The sequence below is a fragment of the Episyrphus balteatus genome, chromosome 1 (genome assembly GCF_945859705.1).
Source record: "Episyrphus balteatus chromosome 1, idEpiBalt1.1, whole genome shotgun sequence".
NCBI classification, from domain to species: Eukaryota; Metazoa; Arthropoda; class Insecta; order Diptera; family Syrphidae; genus Episyrphus; species Episyrphus balteatus.
The window spans coordinates 172,227,330-172,247,360 of NC_079134.1; the positions used below are offsets into that span (position 1 = coordinate 172,227,330).

The 20,031-nt window shown below is 27.4% G+C and overlaps 2 protein-coding genes across 4 annotated transcripts in view; one reads left to right on the forward strand and one right to left on the reverse strand.

The window, feature by feature from the left end:
* The window catches only part of LOC129905748 (syntenin-1-like), a 213,607-nt gene that overhangs the window by 92,556 nt on the left and 101,020 nt on the right, over positions 1-20,031 (reverse strand). The window lies entirely within an intron of this gene.
* The window catches only part of LOC129915410 (myb-like protein X), a 178,187-nt gene that overhangs the window by 21,053 nt on the left and 137,103 nt on the right, over positions 1-20,031 (forward strand). The window contains exon 1 of one of the 3 annotated variants that reach the window (XM_055996868.1): positions 3,767-4,203. The exons of the other annotated variants lie outside the window; for them this stretch is intronic. The gene's annotated coding sequence lies outside the window, so the exon portion shown is untranslated. Of the gene's footprint in view, positions 1-3,766; positions 4,204-20,031 lie in introns of those variants that run through there. 3 annotated transcript variants of the gene reach the window in all.

The following is a 20,031-nucleotide window of genomic DNA, read 5'->3' on the forward strand; positions in this document are numbered from 1 at the left end:
GGTACTGGATATGGTGCATATGAAAGAGAATTTTTTGGATGAATAATTTTGAAATATTCACTCAAAAGTTATTAAAAAAATAAAAAAGAGTAGGTACTTGTGCTGCATGATAACTGCATATAATGTAATAGCATTGACAGTGTAGCCAATTATTATTTAAATATTTTTGAAAACTGTTTTCGTCCAGTGCATTTATAATCCGACCCAACAGTTTGTACACCCCCAAATTTTATATTCTTATAGTTTAGAGATTTGGTCGAAAACCAAAATTCGATTTCGCACTTGCGAAATAAACACCAGTCTCTATCGGATGGAAAAATAAAATTTGGGTTTGGTATAAACAGCTGGTTCATCCGTATACAGGACCATAGACAGGACTGTTTATGAAACTTCTTCCCAGGTCTTTAAAGAGTTTTGCCGAACAAGATTTGGTGGCAATTTGAAACCATAAACAGGTTTTTTAACAACTAAACTGATGTTAACGAAATTTTTAGATTTTTTATAACTAAATTTTGTTTCGGAAAACAATTTTTGGAAAATCAATTTTGAAATTTTGTTATTAGATCTTGATTACACTGGTCAATAAGGTTTTTGCCATAAAAACCAAAATATACTTTTCTAGTAGTTTTTGGGGTACTGAATCCGAATCTGAAGTCAGAAAAATTTGATTGGCCTTCGTTTTTGAAATATTACCCTTAGAAAATGTCAAAAAACGTAATTTTGGCTGTTTTCGAGGTTATGTTTTTATGTGGAGTAATTCATTATGAACAAATTTGTAACGGTTATTATAAGAACAGATATTCTTCTTTCAAAAACTGTTTAAATTTTCCCGATATCTCTTTTATTGCTCGAGATTTATTTAACAAAAAAAAAAATCTTCCATGTCTAATTAATTTTTCAAAATTTAGTTTTCATTTTATATTTAACCCTAGAAAGCTAATCTTCGTCGATTTGACGAACACCAATTTTATTTTTTCTGATTTTTCGGAAAAAGGAGCTTCCGATTGCATTTTTAATTCGTGTAATCCGTGTGTAAAAAAATCCTTTTTTTGCTTTTTCTGGTAAAAAAATAACTACTTAACATGAATTATTTAACTTCACAGAAATTAGTTAATAACTTTTTCTTAACAGCGCGGTTAAAAATCACTTCGTCGTTTCGACGAATGGTTAGCTTAAACGTACTACAAAATAAGGTTAGCTTTTTAGGAATAAACTATCTATGTAAACGCTTTTATACAAAATTTTGTTTTAAAAAAACCCGTTCAAAGGAAGGTACCATCAATAATGATTTTCGTCAAAACATAGACCTTTCCAAAAACTAGCTCTTGAATATTTTTACGCTCCATAGCAAGTTTGAGGTCGACAGACAGTAACAACAAGAATTTTTATCTTTGTATTCCTCTAAAGTTAAGCCGTTTAAAAGACTTTAGATCCTACAGGCATTGTACCTACAAAAAATGTTATGATACTTTCTTCGATACGAGCGAGCAGTTTAAAGATATCGAAACTTTAAAAATAAAAAAAAAAAAAATTAAGCCTTGAAAACAATTTAAACGATATGTTCGGCAGACGGCCCATGCAGCCATGCTTTTTATTCTTTATTTATAAATAATTTGTTTTTTTACGTTTTTTGAAAAAAATAAAGACAGAATAAAAATAATAAAAATAAATGATCGAACACAGAGAAAATTGATTAGAATTAGGTACTCAGACAAATCTCTTATTTAAAGTAAAATGTTGTTTTGATTCCTCCATCATATGTTTTAGGTTTTGTTGTCTGTTAATATTAAAAAACATAGCAGAGCAATTCGCATGTGTTCCTTCTGTGACAAAAAGTTGGTCCGACCCGTGACATTAATAACTACTTTTTTTATATAGAGAACATTTTTTTTATGTAATTCTCTTTTTGTAATGGAAGCTTTAAATAAAAATTTTTAATAAATTAGCAGATATTCTGTAAAAACATACTTTGTATCAAAATCACCTCTTTTTATTGTCTCATCCGTAACGGAAAAACTTCCTCCTCTATTCATATGAAATGCCAAATAATATAAAGAAAGCCTGAAAGAAAGTCCATACAAATTAAATGGAAATTAACTATACAAGTGAAAATGGAATGCCGCAAAAGTATTCCCTACAAAAAGTCCATGAAAACTTTTTTCGATATATTGCGACATTAAACTGGCGAATCGAAAAAAACGAGTAAAGACGAAATATCTCTTAACATCATTTTAGCTCAGTTCTTAGTTTTCTAAAATTAAGTAAATAAACAAACCAAATGCCAAATGTGCCAGTTTTCTAAAGAATTGCAAAATCAATTTGTTATGTACTGCTATTGTCCTCCCAAAGTATCATCAATCGACATTGAATAACAACACAAATTTGATTTATTAAGGATATTTTAAATAAAACAATCGACTCAAATCATTGTATTGTTAAAACTCAATTGAAATGATAATTTAAGATCTGTAGGTTTTTCTAGCCAAACGTTAAACGAACAACTATCGAATTCGTAAACCTTTGTTTGCTGGATATAAAATAAATGCCTAATTGTTATAGACTTTATTATATCACTCAGCAAGTTATTTGTTTCCTCATCCTTCCATCTCTAGAATAATTAAATTTGCCTCATGAGCTATTTAATACAAAAATATACCGATTTTTACAGTACTTTTTAAACAAAAATAATACTAACCAAACCCCACAGCAACACCAAAAACAAATAATTGAGTTCACTCAATTATATTTCTTCATCGATTCCACTCTTTACCACCACTACATTCTCACAAAAAAACGCCGGTATGATGATTAACACTATCTGCAAAAACAATTCCAAATTCTATCGACAACACAAAAACAAAAAAAAGAGAAAATAAAAAAAAGCCGGCAATATATCTTCTGTTTTCTGATGTGTATACCCCCAAACTCAAAATATACACCACAAAACATCATCATCATCCGTTGTGTATGACTCAGTACAAAAGTATCTCAAATATACTAAAAAAAGTAACCATACACAAATATACTTTTCCATTATTTTTGTCGAGTGTAGTTGAGAATTTTGTATCTGCTGCTGTTTGAAATTTTGTATCTCACACCAGAAAAAAAGAGCGAAAACAAAAAAAAAACTCAATCTGATTCCACTCAAATTGATTGAGTGAAAGAAAAAGCCTACACTATACACTACACTACACAATTTCTATTCTGCCACAAGGAGAAGGAAAACGTTTTACACTTTGCACTGTGTACAGTCTGGTCTCGTTTCTGAAGTCGTTAAGGCAGCCTTGCTGACAACACAAGAATATACAAAATATTCGCTGAATATAAAAATTCAAATATACGAATAAGAATACACCTTGCAATATATTTTTTTTTCTCTCATCATCAATCTCAACAAAGGAATATTGAGAAAAAAATATTTCTTAAAAAAAAACTGTTGTTTTTTTTTTAAATTAAAAAAAAAAATTAAATAAAAATAATAAACAATTTAAATTATTATTTTTTTTTCTTCGAAATTTTCACCTGTGATCTTTGTGTACTTTCATTTTTTTTTTCAAAAAATCTCATTTATTAAAAAAAAAAATTTTTTTTTAATTTAACAAAAAAAAAAAAAAAAAAAAATTGAGTGCTAAATAAAAAAATTAAATTTTTTTTGTGATAAATTAAAACAAAAAAAAAATTCTAACTGGATTCTATCCCAAAAAAAAATAAAGTTAAATAAATAAAAAAAAACAACGTGTTTACCAAAAAAAAAAAAAAATATAAATAAATAAAAATAGGATAATAACATCCTCGTAAAAAGTTTAATAATAACACAAAAAAAAGGACTAAAAAACAGGAGCGCTACTGAAATAATCTCCCGCAGGCTATTTCATTGTCTCTCTACTACACATTCAGATAGACAGTCTACCTTGTGTTTGTGTCTGTGTGTGTTTTGGTGTGTGCTTTTCGGTATTACTGATACATTTATACTCCTCCGCCGTACTTGCAATTTTTGTACTACACTCTTCTTCTGGTGTATATCTTCCACATCTCTGCTGGTGCTCATCGTTATTATCTCCAATTGAAGAGAAAACACACAGAAGGCGCCTGCTGCTCCGGTCGGTCCTCTCAAACCAGCAACCGCGCCCTATTAAACAAAAAAAAGTCAGCAAGTGAAAAAAAAATTAAACAAAAAAAAAAAAAAGGAGAAAACCCCTTTTGGTAAGTCGTTTCATATTTCATCGTCATCGTTAACGTCATCATTGTCTCGTAGTCGTGTTTCATCTTCATCATCATCATCATCATCCTCATATAAACAGGAAAAGCCATAGTATTTGTCCTCCCGAAATCGTCGTCGTCGTCATTCTTCGCACCCATCCTTTTTATATTTAATTTTGGTATATCTTCCTTTTTATTCCAAAAACCTTCCCTCTCCACCCCTCTTTCCCTATTAACAGAAAGTTGCAACATTAAGAGGAGTAGGAGGTGTGTTCGGAAGGATCTCTTTTAGTAGAGACATCGATTATTTTTTTCGGTCCCAACTTCAAAATGTATCTATATTTTTTTAGGTGTGATTATTATTTTTTTTTTTTTTTTGGAAATTCATAACTTCGTCTATAAGTTTTACCCCCACTGTCTTTTTTTAGCCTCAAAGTTAAACTTGGTTATACCGAAGTTTTTCTATTTTACTTTTTTTTTTGTCTTAAAAGGCTGAAAAGTTTTTTTTTATTACTACCTTAGTAAGTATGGAGGAGACGATGAAGGTATTTATAAATTCTGCTCGTTGTCTTTGGGATTTTTTGTTCACCTTTCATTTCTTTTTGTTTCAAGTAATTTTATTATTTGCAAATGTAGGCACTGTAAAGGCAAGTTAGATGTACTCAAAAAAAATGTAATATACGAAATTTACTTTGTCTGTATGATTTTACTCACTAGCTGATGAGTTAGGTTTTTTTTTAAGCTTTGATCTAAAATGTTAGGTACAACTTTTTGACTTACTACAAAATTTGGCCTAAGAAATAAAAATACCAAATTTTGAACGCAAAAAGAAATAAATAGTATAATTTTGATATGAACTTCTTAATTCATTCTTTATTTCGTCTTAATATGGTATTGAATTTATGGCTTCTTTATTAAATGGTAATTTTTTCTTTATTAGACATTTTTTGTCTTTATTCCTACTTAATTTAAACTTAAACCGTTCTTAAAGAAGAATGTTGAAGTGTTTTAGAATTCTTAACTCCTTCTGTTATTAAATCTATGCTAGTTTGACTTTCTCATTAACAGTAAAAAAGTTATTCATAAATTGGGTTACTCACTTCTCTAAGCTAAATTTCGTACCATAAAATGTTCAGATTATGTTTAACTATTCTATCATATTTTTTTTTTTTTTTTTTTAATAAAAAAAAAATGAAAGCCCTGGAATTTATACATTAGGCCAAGAGTGATTCTTTGGCATGAATAACTCAAATTTTCGTACTCAAGTCCCACCTGCAATATCTCAATAAATCCAAAATATGTTAAAAAACACTAAACTTGTTTGTATGCTTTTCAAAAGTGTTAATTTTTTTCAAAATCAATATTTTTTTTACTAATATTACATTTCTTTGTAAGAAAGGATTTAAATCGTCCTTTCACTTTCGAAAGGGAACGGACCGTTATTCTGCATTCCAAAATTCTGTATGACCAAAATTCTGTATTTGAATAAAAAGTTCTGTATGAACATAATTCTGTATTCCATTATTCTGCTTTTTTATTATTCTGTATTTCAAAATTCTGTATAGCCAAAATTCTGATTTAAATCGTCCTTTCACTTTCGAAAGGGAACGGACCGTTATTCTGCATTCCAAAATTCTGTATGACCAAAATTCTGTATTTGAATAAAAAGTTCTGTATGAACATAATTCTGTATTCCATTATTCTGCTTTTTTATTATTCTGTATTTCAAAATTCTGTATAGCCAAAATTCTGTTTTCAAAATTCTTCAAATCCATTATTCTGCTTTTTGGAATTCTGTATATTCCAAACTTATAAATTTTTATCTTGCCTGTTGAACAATTTATATTCAATTAACAAATTGAGTATAACAGTGTATAAGAGCCGTAATTTGAGTTTAAATATTTCAGTTTTGTGTTAGCAAATGGCAATAAAAGACCTTACAAAAAAAGAAAAATAAACCCTTACCTTACCAAAAAAACAAATAAAAAATAACAAAAGACAATTTGATGAAATAATGTACATAATGAAGATTCTTGGCTAAATATTACTCGTATTTTGTTATTCAAGGTATGTCATTGCCATTTGCAAATTACTATACTTTACTTCAAAGTATTTTCTGCAAAGAAAATACCAAAGATCTGTATTCCATAGTTCTGTAAATGATTAAAGAAAAATTGTTTTGATAATGAAAAAAAGTGCGCACTTTTTTTCATTATCGAAACAATTTTTCTTTTATCATTTACAGAATTTTGGAATACAGAATTTTGGAATACAGAATTTTGAAATCCAGAATTTTGTTATTACAGAATTTAAGAATACAGAATTTAGAATATACAAAATTTTAAAATACAGAATTTTGAATTTACAGAATTTTAAAATACAGAATTTTGGAATACAGAATTTTGAAATCCGAATTTTGGCCCATACAGAATTTCGACCCCAACCATTTTCGAAATCATGTCTAAAAAAAAATTTTTTAATTGTTTTTGAAACAATGATTTAGAAACAATTTAGATCAGATGAATGGTTGGAAATTTTATTAATTTTTTTGCTCAAAAAGAAAATTTTAGTATTAAGAAAAAAAAATTAAAATTTCGTTCCTAGACACTTCTTAAATTCCAAAAAACTCAGATAAAAATCACAGCTGCTGAATTTGAGCAGTCTTTTTCTAGCAAGTCGATAGGTAACTTGGCTGAATGTAAAAAAATAAAAAAAAAAATTTAAAAAAAGGTATAAAATTTAGGAATATGAATGATGTCCTTGTTGTATGTACTTTCACTTGATTAAAACTCATCGAATTCAAACATTACAATAACAAAAACAAATATTTTGATTTTCTTGTGGCAGTTTCAATCAAGTTGTCAAAGCATTTAACTGTTAGTTGTAACTTATACAAATTAATTTATCAAGTCAATAAGTTACTTGACACATTTGATGAAGCATTCTAAAAAAACGTATCATTTTTGCGAAATTTTCGTGACAAACAATAGATTTGGACTGATATATTTTGCATTTCATAATAAGTATGAGTTAATATAGAGTTATTTTAAAATGGAAATTGTGCAAAATATCTGCTGATTAAGTAAAATAAACGTTCGATAAAAAATTTAAAAATACAAAAACTGTACTTCTTTTAAATTTATTTAATATATTGACAATTAATCTCAAAGCTTTTGGAAGGTATACATATTTAAACTTCTTTATACAAATACATTTGAGTTCAAACCATTTCTGAGATCATAAATATTAAAGTCAGACAAAAACTTACCGTTACAATTTTTTTCTAAATTTTTAGAATTAATGGTATTTGCTTAAAATTATAAGTAAAATTTTAAAATAAGTATGTTATTCAATATTTAAGTGAGTTTCGACAACTTTTTTTTTGTCATTTTCGGCATATGACTTCGACTTTAACCTATTTGATTTTTTTTAAACATGCTAAAATAAAATGCATTTATTTTTAAAATAGGTAGGTATACAAAAATATGCAGATTAATGCAAAATACACATTTGTATTAAAAAAAATATGCAAAAATATGGCATTTTTTTTTTGGGAAATTTGATGATTCATATAATCATTTCCAATGATTCTAACGCCTTTTAAAAAAATATACAAATTTTAGCCCTCTCACAAGACACTATTAAATCTTAAAAAGCCTTTCATTTTTATTTTTAGCGCATAACATCTTCTCTCACGTATTTTTTTTTTGTTTTCAAAAAACATTTTTTTTTCTTTACTGAATAATAATTTTTTTAAACTATACAAATAATGCTTTTTTTTTTATCAAACAACGTTTTTGTTTTCTTTATACAAAAATATAAATATTTTTGAAGACAAATGTTTTTATTTTTAGTAATTAGTATTAAATTGAAGAAAAATGAAAAAAAAAATTTTTTTTTAAGAAAAAAGAAAAAAAATATTTTTTTTAAGAAAAAAGAAAAAAAATATTTTTTTTAAGAAAAAACAAAAAAAAATATTTTTTTTAAGAAAAAACAAAAAAAAAAATTTTTTTTAGAAAAATATTTTGTTTAAGTATTTTTTATACAGGGTGTCCCAAAAGTAATGGATCAAACGAAATATGCAGATAGGCCAACTTTAGGTCTCTCAGAATTTGGTAACTTGTTCATCCCAAATCCTTACGGTTTTCAATTTAATGCAGTTTTTGTGAATTATCGAAAAATCTCGACTTTGCAACAGTATTTTGCTTCCTCCGGTCATAACTGATTTTTGTTTTTTACAATTCCTTCACTAAAACATTGCCTTATAATAAGAAATAATTATTTAATCAAAATATTTTTTATTTCATACGCCATTTTGCTGCAAATTATGTAACAGTTCCATGTTTTATAAAAACTCAATTTCTTACTTTTATTTGAGAGGAACATCCCGAAAAAAAATTGTATGGTGTGATACTGGTTTATTATTTTAAAAACTAGCCGTGTTATTGCACTTTTCAAAAATGTATAAAAATTTCCAAAGTTCAAATTAGAACGAAAGATATTACAATTTTAATGCAAAAAAACAGGGGTTTTCAGAGCTAAATAACAAACAAAAATCGAGGCTTTTATTCAAAAAGAAATAAACAAACAACAGTCGAGGAAATGTGTTTATTTTTCTTTGTTATTTTTCTCTGAAAAGGCCTGTTTTGTTGCATTAAAATTGTAATATCTTTTGTTCTAACTTCAAGTTTGGAAACTTTTATACATTTTTGAAAAGTGCAATAACACGGAAAGTTTTTAAAATAATTAACCTGTGTCACACCATACAAATTTTTTGCAGTGTGTTGCTCTGAAAAAAAATTAAGTAATTGAGTTTTTATAAAACATGGAACTGTTAATTAATTTGCAGCAAAATGGCGTATGAAATAAAAAATATTTTGATTAAATAATTATTTATTCTTATTAGCCAATGTTTTAGTGAAAGAATTGTAAAAAACGAAAATCAATTATGACCGGAGGAAGCAAAATACTGTTGCAAAGTCGAGATTTTTCGATAATTCACAAAAACTGCATTAAATTGAAAACCGTAAGGATTTGGGATGAACAAGTTACTAAATTCTGAGAGCCCTAAAGTTGGCCTATCAGCATATTTCGTTTGATCCATTACTTTTGGGACACCCTGTATAGGTAAAATATTTGTACTTATTCGTTCTTCTGGATATCATAGTATCACAGTGCTTGTTGCGGTTGTTTTTTTTTCGGGTCAAATTAACAACAAATTTACTTTCACCTAAAATATCAAATTGCAAGTCCTTAAAACTACATACATACATATTGAGTATGGGTCATTTCGGCCTTGGTTTAAAGATTTCTTATCACTTGATGTACCCGAGTAAAATATGTAGTTTCATTTTTCTTAAGAGAAGTTTTTAGTGTTAAAAAATTAAAAAAACTGCAGCAGGAACACTTTCATTTTTCAAATGTCAAATGAACTCTTATTTAAAACGAATTTAGAATATTTAGAAAACCAGGAGAGAAAAGAGAAAGAGAGGAATATGAACACAGTCCTACTCTAGTTGATTAAATTATTGAACAGCTTGATTTACCTAGCATACCCAAATAATTTTTAGGAAGGTTGCATAAATATAAGGGTTACAAATTAAATTCAATTTCTTGAAAGTAGAGAATCACTAGATTTCATGGAACAATATTAGAAAACTCTTCTCGGACACAATACAAAATAGAACATGAGCCTAACCAGACAGATTAGACGTGTTCGAATTTCGAATATATTACTAAATACCTTCCCAAATGTTTTATCAAAAAATTGTTTTGCCAATATAGAGTTATTAAATAAATTAAATTCACTTTGTATTGAGCTCTCAAGGCTTTTCATAATTGCTCAGTAAAGACTTCTGGGATCTCAAATAAAGGTTTTTTCCGCAAGTTCTACGAATAAAACTTTAACCTTTTTTGCATCTCTTAAATTTTCTTAAACGAAATAACATAACTTTAATGAACCTTACACATTATTTAACCTCACATGAGCTATAACATACGACCTATTGGTGCTTTTTTTTCCCGTCTTCAAAACCTCCCATACATAACCGTGGCTATATATTATTTCCTTAGCCATGCCCTGCAGATAAATTTTCTTTATAACAAAAAATTGCTCTGCTGTAACGCCATTTCGTATATGTAAAGAAATAAAACAAAAAGAAAAAAAATATATATGATTCTGTGCCTTAAAAACTGAGGACACATACTCCTCGTAAAGGGATAAGAAAAAGGTATATTGTACAAAAGGATGGGTTGCTTAATGAGGCTTAGTCGGGTTTTTTTTTTTTTTTTTTTTGTTTTATACTTTTGACACTTGCACATTCAGACAAATATACGAAAGAGACATACAAATAAAATAAAATAAAATAGAATTATGACTGGAAAAAATAAATGAAAATAAAAAACGATAAAAGGACATTTGGTTTGTCAGTTTTATTTTTTTTTTTCAGTGTGAAAATGAAATAGCTTCAAGTGAAAAACCCCTTTTTTATAGGATTTTCTTTTCTTCGTTTTAAAAAAATAAAACTAAATTTTATTTGCATATTTTTATCTTTATCTTTTTTTTTTTAGTTTTGAACTAGCAGACCCATGACCAAGTTGCTTTAAAATTTTGAAATAAAAAAAATCTTCTTAACTTAAAAAGTTTCCGAATAATCATTTTCTTTAAAAAATAATCCTTATAATCGAGATGGATTTTCCACTGTAGGCTGCATCTGCTTTCTTCATAATTAATTAATTAAAATCAAAAATCTTTCAAAAATTACTCAAATAAATTTAGTCTCTTTTTCTCCAAAAGTTCTCTTAATAAATACAAGAAATCCATTAGCCATTAACTCTCTACCCCCAAAAGCAATTACTTATTCGAAAAATGAATGCATTTTCCTTTCAAACATCAAGATAAGCCTCTCCTTATGGCGTCTTGTTCGTTTCCTTAGATGTTTCAAACTTTCCTTAAAAAAAAAAAATAAATAAAAAAAAAATACAATAAGAAAAAAAAAAAAAAACTATAAATACATAATGCAATTTGCTGCCTCATCTCTCTCTCAAGGTCCCAGTCCCAGGTTTGGTTTGAATTTTTTATATAATTTCATTCGATCCCTTTCATAACTCATCTATCATGCAAAACGATTTAGTGTTTCAATTTAAAAGCAACCGAAACGACTGAGGCTGTTTTGGGTGAAATTCTGCGGCAATTTTTTTTTGTTTCCTTTCTCTTTTGAAAAAAAAAAAAAAAAAAAAAAATGCCTTCATGCAAATTTGATACACCCTCTCTTTCTCTCGGTTATTCACCATTCAGTGAATCAGTTTGTTTTTCACTGCATCCAAACCAAATTGAGGGATGCTCCTCGTTCGCTCACTCACCCTTAATATAGACAAAACTCTAGTACAAATAAAATCTATTATCATAACGGAGCACTGTTTACGGTTCGACAAATTTCCGTTCCATCTGACAATAACGACATAGAAAAAAATTCCAATGGTTTTTTTGTTTTCTTTTTTTTTTTTTTTTTGTAATAATTTTATGTCATTCCTATGCAGGAGGAACTAACAAAAAAATATCAAAAAAAAAAAAAAAAAGTCCGGCTCGAAGGACCAAAATTGTTTTTATCTAAATGGGACTCGTTTATGTTTTTTTGTGTTTTAATTCTTTTTGATGATGACACTTTTATTTATTTTTTTTTTGTCTAGTAATTGGCATTGTTTCCGCATTTTATCACTATTATAGGGGTTACCTACAAAAAAGTTTATTTTTTATTTACTGTTTTTTTTTTTTTTTTTTTTTTGCAAAAACTGTTTTATGACTTAGAAATATAATTGGTGTGCCATGACTCAATAAATTTGAAATTTAACCCAACAACGTCGTTGTTGTTGTCGCTAATGTAGACATAATAGTCTGCTAGATAGTGTTGCACAATTATTATTAAGTTGTTGTATTTTGAAATAAAAGTGCCAATTATTATGGAGAATTGATGTTACGCTGTATAACAGATTCTCAAGTTATTCAATTACTAAGTAAATTCATTTATATACATTTGAAAATAATTGGAAGAGTACTATCTCAATTTTTAATATTTGAATTTTTTTTTATTGTGCACATTAGGGTGGACCAAAAAAAATCATTTTTTCATTATTTTAACTTGCTCTACCGATAACTTGTTTTCTCGACACAAAATAATGCTACCCTAATTTTTCAGAATTTTTCGACGATGTTTAGGGGTTGCGCGCACCCCTTTTATAAAAAAAATAAGCTCTTTTAGTTTTTAATTTTTTTAAAGCTTAAATAATTTTTTAATCAAAAAGCTGTTTGAGTAAAAAGTATTGAGTTTCAATAGAAATACTTACTTTAATTTTTCTTTTTTCAAAAAAAAATATTTTTGACTGATTCCCAGGCGTTAGAAGTCGAAATTACTGATAAATGCTGGGAAAAAAGCCTTAAAACTAAGTTTTACTCTTTTTTATAACGGTTAAAATTATTTTTATCGTATTCCTCATCAAATTTACTATAAAACCCGTGCTTTTATATTGCTCAATTCTTCTTAAATTGATAAAAGTAAAAGAATTTTTAAAAAAGATCGTACCAAAACAAGTGAAGGAAAATTGGGGGAGGGTACTATATCTTGGGCGCCGAGATTTGATAACGGTATTTTGTAGAGGAGTTAAATACGATCATTTTTTACTATGGGAGAGGTGGTCTATCTGGCTCCGTTTAGGCGGGAATGGCAATTTTCTAAAAAATGACTTTAAATAATAAAAAAAATATTAAAACACAATGGCAACACTTACAGTTATGAATGATACCTTTTTCAAAAGCTAGAACTGTACATTTTATTCTAATTTTGAAGTGTAGTTATTTCAATCAATTGTTTTTGAAATAATCGATTTAAAAGTAAAAACTTGTAAAAAAAAGTTTAAAAAAACACATTAAATACTATTTTTGTCAAGATTGTGGATTACAATACAAAAAAATGGCTGATAAAATAAAGTGTCACAATTGATTCCTTATCAAATACTGAAGTCCATATGTTTGAATGCTTCCTAGTTTTTGAGAAAATTGAAAAATAAAAAAAATTATTTTCTCAGACCAACTCGAGATCGTACTTCTGGTTCCACGAAATTTTATTTTGAAAACTATCCATATATTTTAATGATGTTGTTGATTCAGCGCCTTATAATATTGAATATTGGATATGGTTTTTGATGGTGGCAAAAATATCGAAAACAGCCATAAAAATTATAATCTGATAAAAAATAATTTTTTTTATTTTTTCTCAAAAACTAAGAAGCATTCAAACATATGGACTTCAGTATTTGATTTAAGCTTTAAAAAAATTAAAAACTAAAAGAGCTTATTTTTTTTTATAAAAGGGGTGCGCGCAACCCCTAAACATCGTCGAAAAATTCTGAAAAAATTAGGGTAGCATTATTTTGTGTCGAGAAAACAAGTTATCGGTAGAGCAAGTTAAAATAATGAAAAAATGATTTTTTTGGTCCACCCTAGTGTACATTTTGTAGTACAGAAAAGTACGCTTTTGTATTTCGCACTCAATTATTGTACTTTCTAGTCGTCAATTGGAAAGTTATACGTTAAAAAGATGTTGCTTTAATTTTTGTGTTTTTAACCTTACTTCGTCAAGAGGGACTTCAAATTCAAATTTCGACAGAGTTTATTCAAGACTTTTCCATTGGACACGTATTTTAGGGATTTGCAATTTTACATTTAATGTTTGTAACGAGTAATATAACAGTTTTGACATTTACAGCTAATATTTGTATTAAATATTGCAAGTTGTATATATTTTTTTTATATTTTTTAGTTTGTTTACTTCAATTTTTTGTTTATGTAAATTTTCCTCATTTTTTTCTATTTGTTGTATTTTAATTTTATTTTTATTTTTCAATTATTTTTTTTTTATTTATATTTTATTTTTTTCTGATTTGGGGTCATTTTTGTATTTAAAAAAATGTTAAGTGTTTTTTCTTCAAATCCAATATTTTCATACACGGTTAAAAATTTTGGTGTAGATTCGACGAAAATTTTGGTTACATTTGAGCCAACACCAACATTTTATTTAAATGTACATATAATTTGATTGTATCGCATTTTTAAGTCTATTACAAAATATATTGACGTTTAATTTTTTTTTTTATTAAAAACCAATTAAGTTTTCCTGAATTTAAAGTTTCAGTTTATTATACCTAATGATATTTCTTTCTTTTTATTATTTTTTATTATTTTAAGTATTTTGCTTCTTACTTCTTTAAAATGAAACAAAACATTTCTGAAAGTGATTATGTACTCATCATAAATATAATAATGGTAATATTATTATCTCTTTAATTTTTTTTTTTCACAAACTATGTGAAGTGAAATCTTATTGCCGACGAAATTTTGTCAATATTTTATACATTTTCCTTCGAAAAAAAAAACAGAAAAAAAGTAGCCAAATGTATTTTTCTGAACCAAAATAGTTTTCTATATGTAGGTACTTTTTCAGATAGCGATAACCCTAAATCCAGGCACTAAAAAATTTCTTTCATTTTTAAAATGGCTTCCATTTTCGTTTACGTTTTGTTTGATAAAATTTGATTTTCTTGTATCAAAAAAAAAGAAGACGAGTATTTAATATCAATTCTTTACCAGATAAAGTTATAATTTAAGTGCAAAGGGATTAGTTTTTAATTCAAATTTTCATATATTTCAATACTTTTGATTGCATTTTAATGTTTTGTATTTGAAACTAAAACATTTTAATTTTTTGTATTTGAAATTAATAGAAAAATTATTAAAAAAAAAACTGTGTAGTAAAATTTTAGTTTTGAAAAAGGCCAAATTCCAATGGTTGTATTAAAAACTACGATATAATTTTTTACCGTGTAGAATTGTCATCTACTAGTGTATCGCGCCCTTCCTGCCAAATAAATCGTAAACAACGTGGCGCTTACGATGTTGTTGTTTACAGAAAAAAATCTTAATTACTTTTTGTTTTTAGACTTATTGGAGACGATGTTGATGTGAATGTTTCCTCGAATAACTACTGTTATTTAAGGAAACATAAAACAGTTACGTCTTTTTCGTTCTTAGTTTTGGAATAATACAATAATTATATATATGTTGTCCATAATATAATTTAACGAGAAGGGCTTAATATGCTTTTCTGCATCTTTTAGGATTGAAAAACCACATCTATTAAGTTCCGACAACGTTACCTGTATCAAATTTGAGAATAAATATCTTTTAAAAAATTACTAGATATTCAAAAAATACATTAATATTATTAAAAACCTGAAAAACTCTATATTATCATGCTTAAATATTTAATTTACATTTAAACTTACCTACCTTTTTTTCTTTTCTTTCAGGTAAGGAATTTTCTATTACTATTTTATTACCTAGTTCGTATACTCCTGACAAGTAAGTTTCCTTAATTAATAAATTGCTCTTCAAAAGTAATAGATCTTGCACTTTTTTGTATTAGCTAGTTGTCAAAATTTGTGATTTCCATAAATCAAGTTTTAAGTTCTTTCAAATAACACTAACAAAGTGAACTATATTTAATTTTAATAAATTTGCTGCTTGCCACAGGAAATGCAAGTAGAATAAATTGAGACCGTGTAATTTTTGGCTTTAGTAAAAGATAAAATTAAAAAAAAAAAAACCTTTAAGATATTAATTTTCCCTTCCTTTGAGAGATAGGTACCAAAGTACTAGTACTTAACTAGTGATTCAACGAAATCAATGCAATTCCCATTATCATCTACTCCAGCAGTAGAGCATGAGTAGTTTTTGTAGTAAATGTACTAGATTATCTACTTATGAGTATTTTACCACCTCCAAAGAAACGCGGCTTATTGATACGCTTGGTGAATTTGACAGATAGTAAAAGTAATAGTATATTTTTTTTTTCAAATTATTCTACTACAATTTTTTTTGGATAGATGAAAAGCGTGACTGAAATCGTATTTGTATTTTTGTCAACTAACTGTCACATTTGTATAACTTTACTGTTGACATTTTAAAAGTCATGGTCAACGTGACGTAGCAAATTGTTGACAGTTATTTTACCGAAGCATTTGCAAGAAAAGTTTCAAGATGAAAGTTGAAAAACAGTAAATGCTAGTTCAAATACAGTTTTCGAAAACAAAATGTTTCTTATTTTTAGAATATTCAAGAAAATTTCCAAAAAAAAAATCAATCGCAATAAAAGTGACTTTCAAACTATCGTCAAAAACAAAACTCTTGGACGATAATAATAATTAATTTTCTTCCTCAGATAACACAAATAAAGTCATCCAGACAAGTTTTATATATTTTTCGAACTTAACCTTAAGTTTTGAAAATACTTTTTCTTATATGTATGTTGTAATTTCTTGTTAACTGTACCTGACCACATCGCAAATTTGTTTAACTGTCAAACTAAAACTCCATCCCATGGTTCATTTAGTTCAAGAAGAAAAAGAATAAAAAAAAAAAGAAAATGGAAGAAAGTATCGACCAAAAGAAAAAGAATGCAAAAAAAAACTCTTCTTCTTCGATAATTTATTTGAAAATTCAATAAGAAAAATCTTGACAAAGGTAAGATACATATCTGTCTGTATAGGGACCTTCTATTCAGTCGACAGGAGAGAAAGAGAGAGATGCCAAAAAAAAAAAAAGTCAAGTCAGAGATAACTTTGCAAAAAAGCATATCAAAAAGCCCCCAGGTGAAATAATGGGTCGCATAAATAAAATTCGAGAAAATAACGTTCCTTTGCTTGCGCGTATTTTCTATATTCTCATCGTCGTTGTCGTCCTTATGAGATGAAAATGCCAAACAAAAGAGTCATGAGATTTTTCACATACAAATAAGAGGGGGAAAAGGATGTATAATCATTTTTGTATACCTTTATTCTTTTTTTGCAGCATCATCCATATATTTCAATACAAAACAACATATCTACCATGCTCCGCATATAAGAAGGCTTAAAGGTTCAGTGTTTATTTGGACTAAAAATGGATGTATGTTTATTAGATTTTGTCAAAAAAAAAAGAAGAAGAAGACAAAAAAAAATATCATCCCATAAATACTAAAGGTGAATGAGGTAATCACCTTTTTTATGTTGCTTTTATGAACTTAAAGATGCTTTTATATTCATAAAAATGGTATGGAAAAAGAGTAGGTATGCGGTTTTTATTTGTTCACTCTTTAAACGAGAGCAAACTCTTTAATGGTGTCAGGATTAGGGTTTAATGGTTTTAAAAAGTTTTATACTTAAAAAGTAGGCATGGGTAAATTGGTTAAAGTTTTATGAATCCTTAAAACAATGATGGAAATTGCAAATTACCAGTGTCATTTTATTTAGGAGTACTTGCAATTTTATCATCAAGATAGGCTTGCTTAAATAGTTTCATAAAATGCGTAAAAATTTGTTGACGTAATCAATCTTCTGATACCATTCCATAATCGCTTTGTTGTTCACCAAACAGAATTTTATATCCAAGAGGGTTTGGCTCAAAAACTGTTCAGAAACTTGTTCAATTCTTTTGATTCTGTTTATAAAATTTGGTAAAATCTAGTACATAAATCATCTAATTTTTCAGAGAGTGAAAATCTTTGGTGCTTCATCTTTATAACTGTGCATATTTTGTCATATCAACTCTATTAGACAGACGATGTAAGTACTTTTAAGTCAGTTTCAAATGTCACTGATAACTAAATCCATTTATCCTTCTTGCAATTGTGCAACGAAAGAGTTTCAATCCAGGAAAAATTTTTCCATTTCAAAAATTTAATAATATTGTTCTATATGTCCTCAGATTTATTAATTTGTGATAGAAATGAAGCACACATTATATATGTCAAAAAAAAATAAATAAAAAAAAGTTAGACTACTTATGAGGACTTCATACAAGAAAATAAACTCAGTAAATAGAAATTAGTACTAGATTAATGTTTTCGTCTACATTAAAAACCTAAAAAAGGCCTGCAAAAATTATAGAAAAATTAGTAGAACAGAATACACAAGTAGGTATTTAAAGTTCGTACCTACTTATTTTACAAGACATCTTATGGCTTAAACAGATGTGTTGTACATCTGCACGCATCACTGCATGCAGCGCTGCACCTAAAATACATGTGCATACTTTTTCAAATTATTAATTTCATTTTCTGTCAAAAAAGCATTTATTATTATTTTTTTTATGTAAGAAAACGATTATATGCATAAAATGGATTATGTGCGGTTTAAATAGACAACTATTTAAGCAAGCCGTAAAGCAAAATTGTTCTAAGTCACAAAAAGCAAATTTTACAGTTGACGATTTTTAAGTTTCAAATTGGTTTAAAGCCACAATTTTCTGCTCGTTTGCCATTCGAGTTATGTTTTTTATAAAGTTTGTTCTTTTATCTTGAATAAAATATAGAAGTTTACCTCATTAGTAGGTGCATACTATTTTTAAATATTTTTTAAAACTAAGAACCCAAAATTGGACATAGAACAATTCCTATACAAGTACGTTTTTTCCTTAAATAAAAAGTGGACTTAGAAGAATACTCGGGCTCATTTTCAAAAAGCTACTTCCCTGTTTTTATTGTTCTATGTCTATGGAAAGAGCACCCTCAAATTAGTAAAACTGCATCATTAACTCATTTTCGGTAAAAAGTGGATTTAGAACAATTTTGCTTTACGCCGACGATTTGTAAGACAAAACAAAATGGTTATGTTTTATTTTGTAAATTCAATTAGTTCTTCCATTTTAACAAAATCGTTATTTGAATTTTTGAATGATAGATTTTGTCAACTGCCAATATCAGTAATGCCAAATAACAATTATTTTGTATTTTTGTTGTTTCTTGTTGTGGCTGCAATGAAACTTGGCACCGAATTAAGAAATATAGACATGATGCAGCTCTGCGATGCATGCAGATTTTTCTCCCATAAGAGCCCTAGTTATTTTATTTTGCTGCAGGGAAAAAATTACACGTCTGTTTTGACCATTTAACTGCAAAAAAAATTAATTTCGTATTAAATTAACTACACTCAATTTTAATCTGGCAAGTAATCGCCAAACGTCATGTCGATCCGTTACTTTTATTCAAATGTCAAAAGTTAGTACATACTTACCGGATGGACTTTTTTTGGCCGATTTTGTTTAAGGGTGTTTTTTTGATTTGTTGGATTTCCTGTATTTTTTTTATTTTGAAGATTTTTTTTGCCTTTAAATACAGGGTGTCCCAAAGTCACCGCCCCAAATGAAAACCATGGATTCCTGAGGTCATTTTAAGTCGAAAAACTTAAGAGGTAATTTTCTCGTTTTCGTTTCGTTTTCGAGTTACCACGGATTTTATGATTTTTGCTCTCTTCTCCTTTAACTGGCCTTATCTTTGCCAAACAAGGTTTGATTTGAAAGATTTTTTTTACAACCAATCAAGAATTTATTACAGTTTAAGTTTGTCTCAAAACTTTTTTTTTTTGCGGACAACCGTTTCGCCACAATTTTGCATCAAACACAATTTTCTTCGTTTTTAAGTTGTTTTTTAAACTTTCATATCATTTTAGTCAAAAAAATACGTTAATGAGTATTATTTTTTTGTGCTTTTTATTAAAGCCCAGTTTATTTTCATAAAAAAAAATAAGTTTTATTTCATAAAAAAGGCTACTGAAAGTAATTAAAAAAAAATAAACAAACTGAGTGAATTAAAAAAAAAATTATTTTTAAATAAAAAATTAATTTAAATGAGTTAAAAACTTTTTCTGAGCTATTGTGGTTAAGAAAAGAACAAATAGATAAAGCTCAGAAAAAGTTTTAATTCATTTGAATTAATTTTGTATTTAAAAATTGTTTTTTTTTTT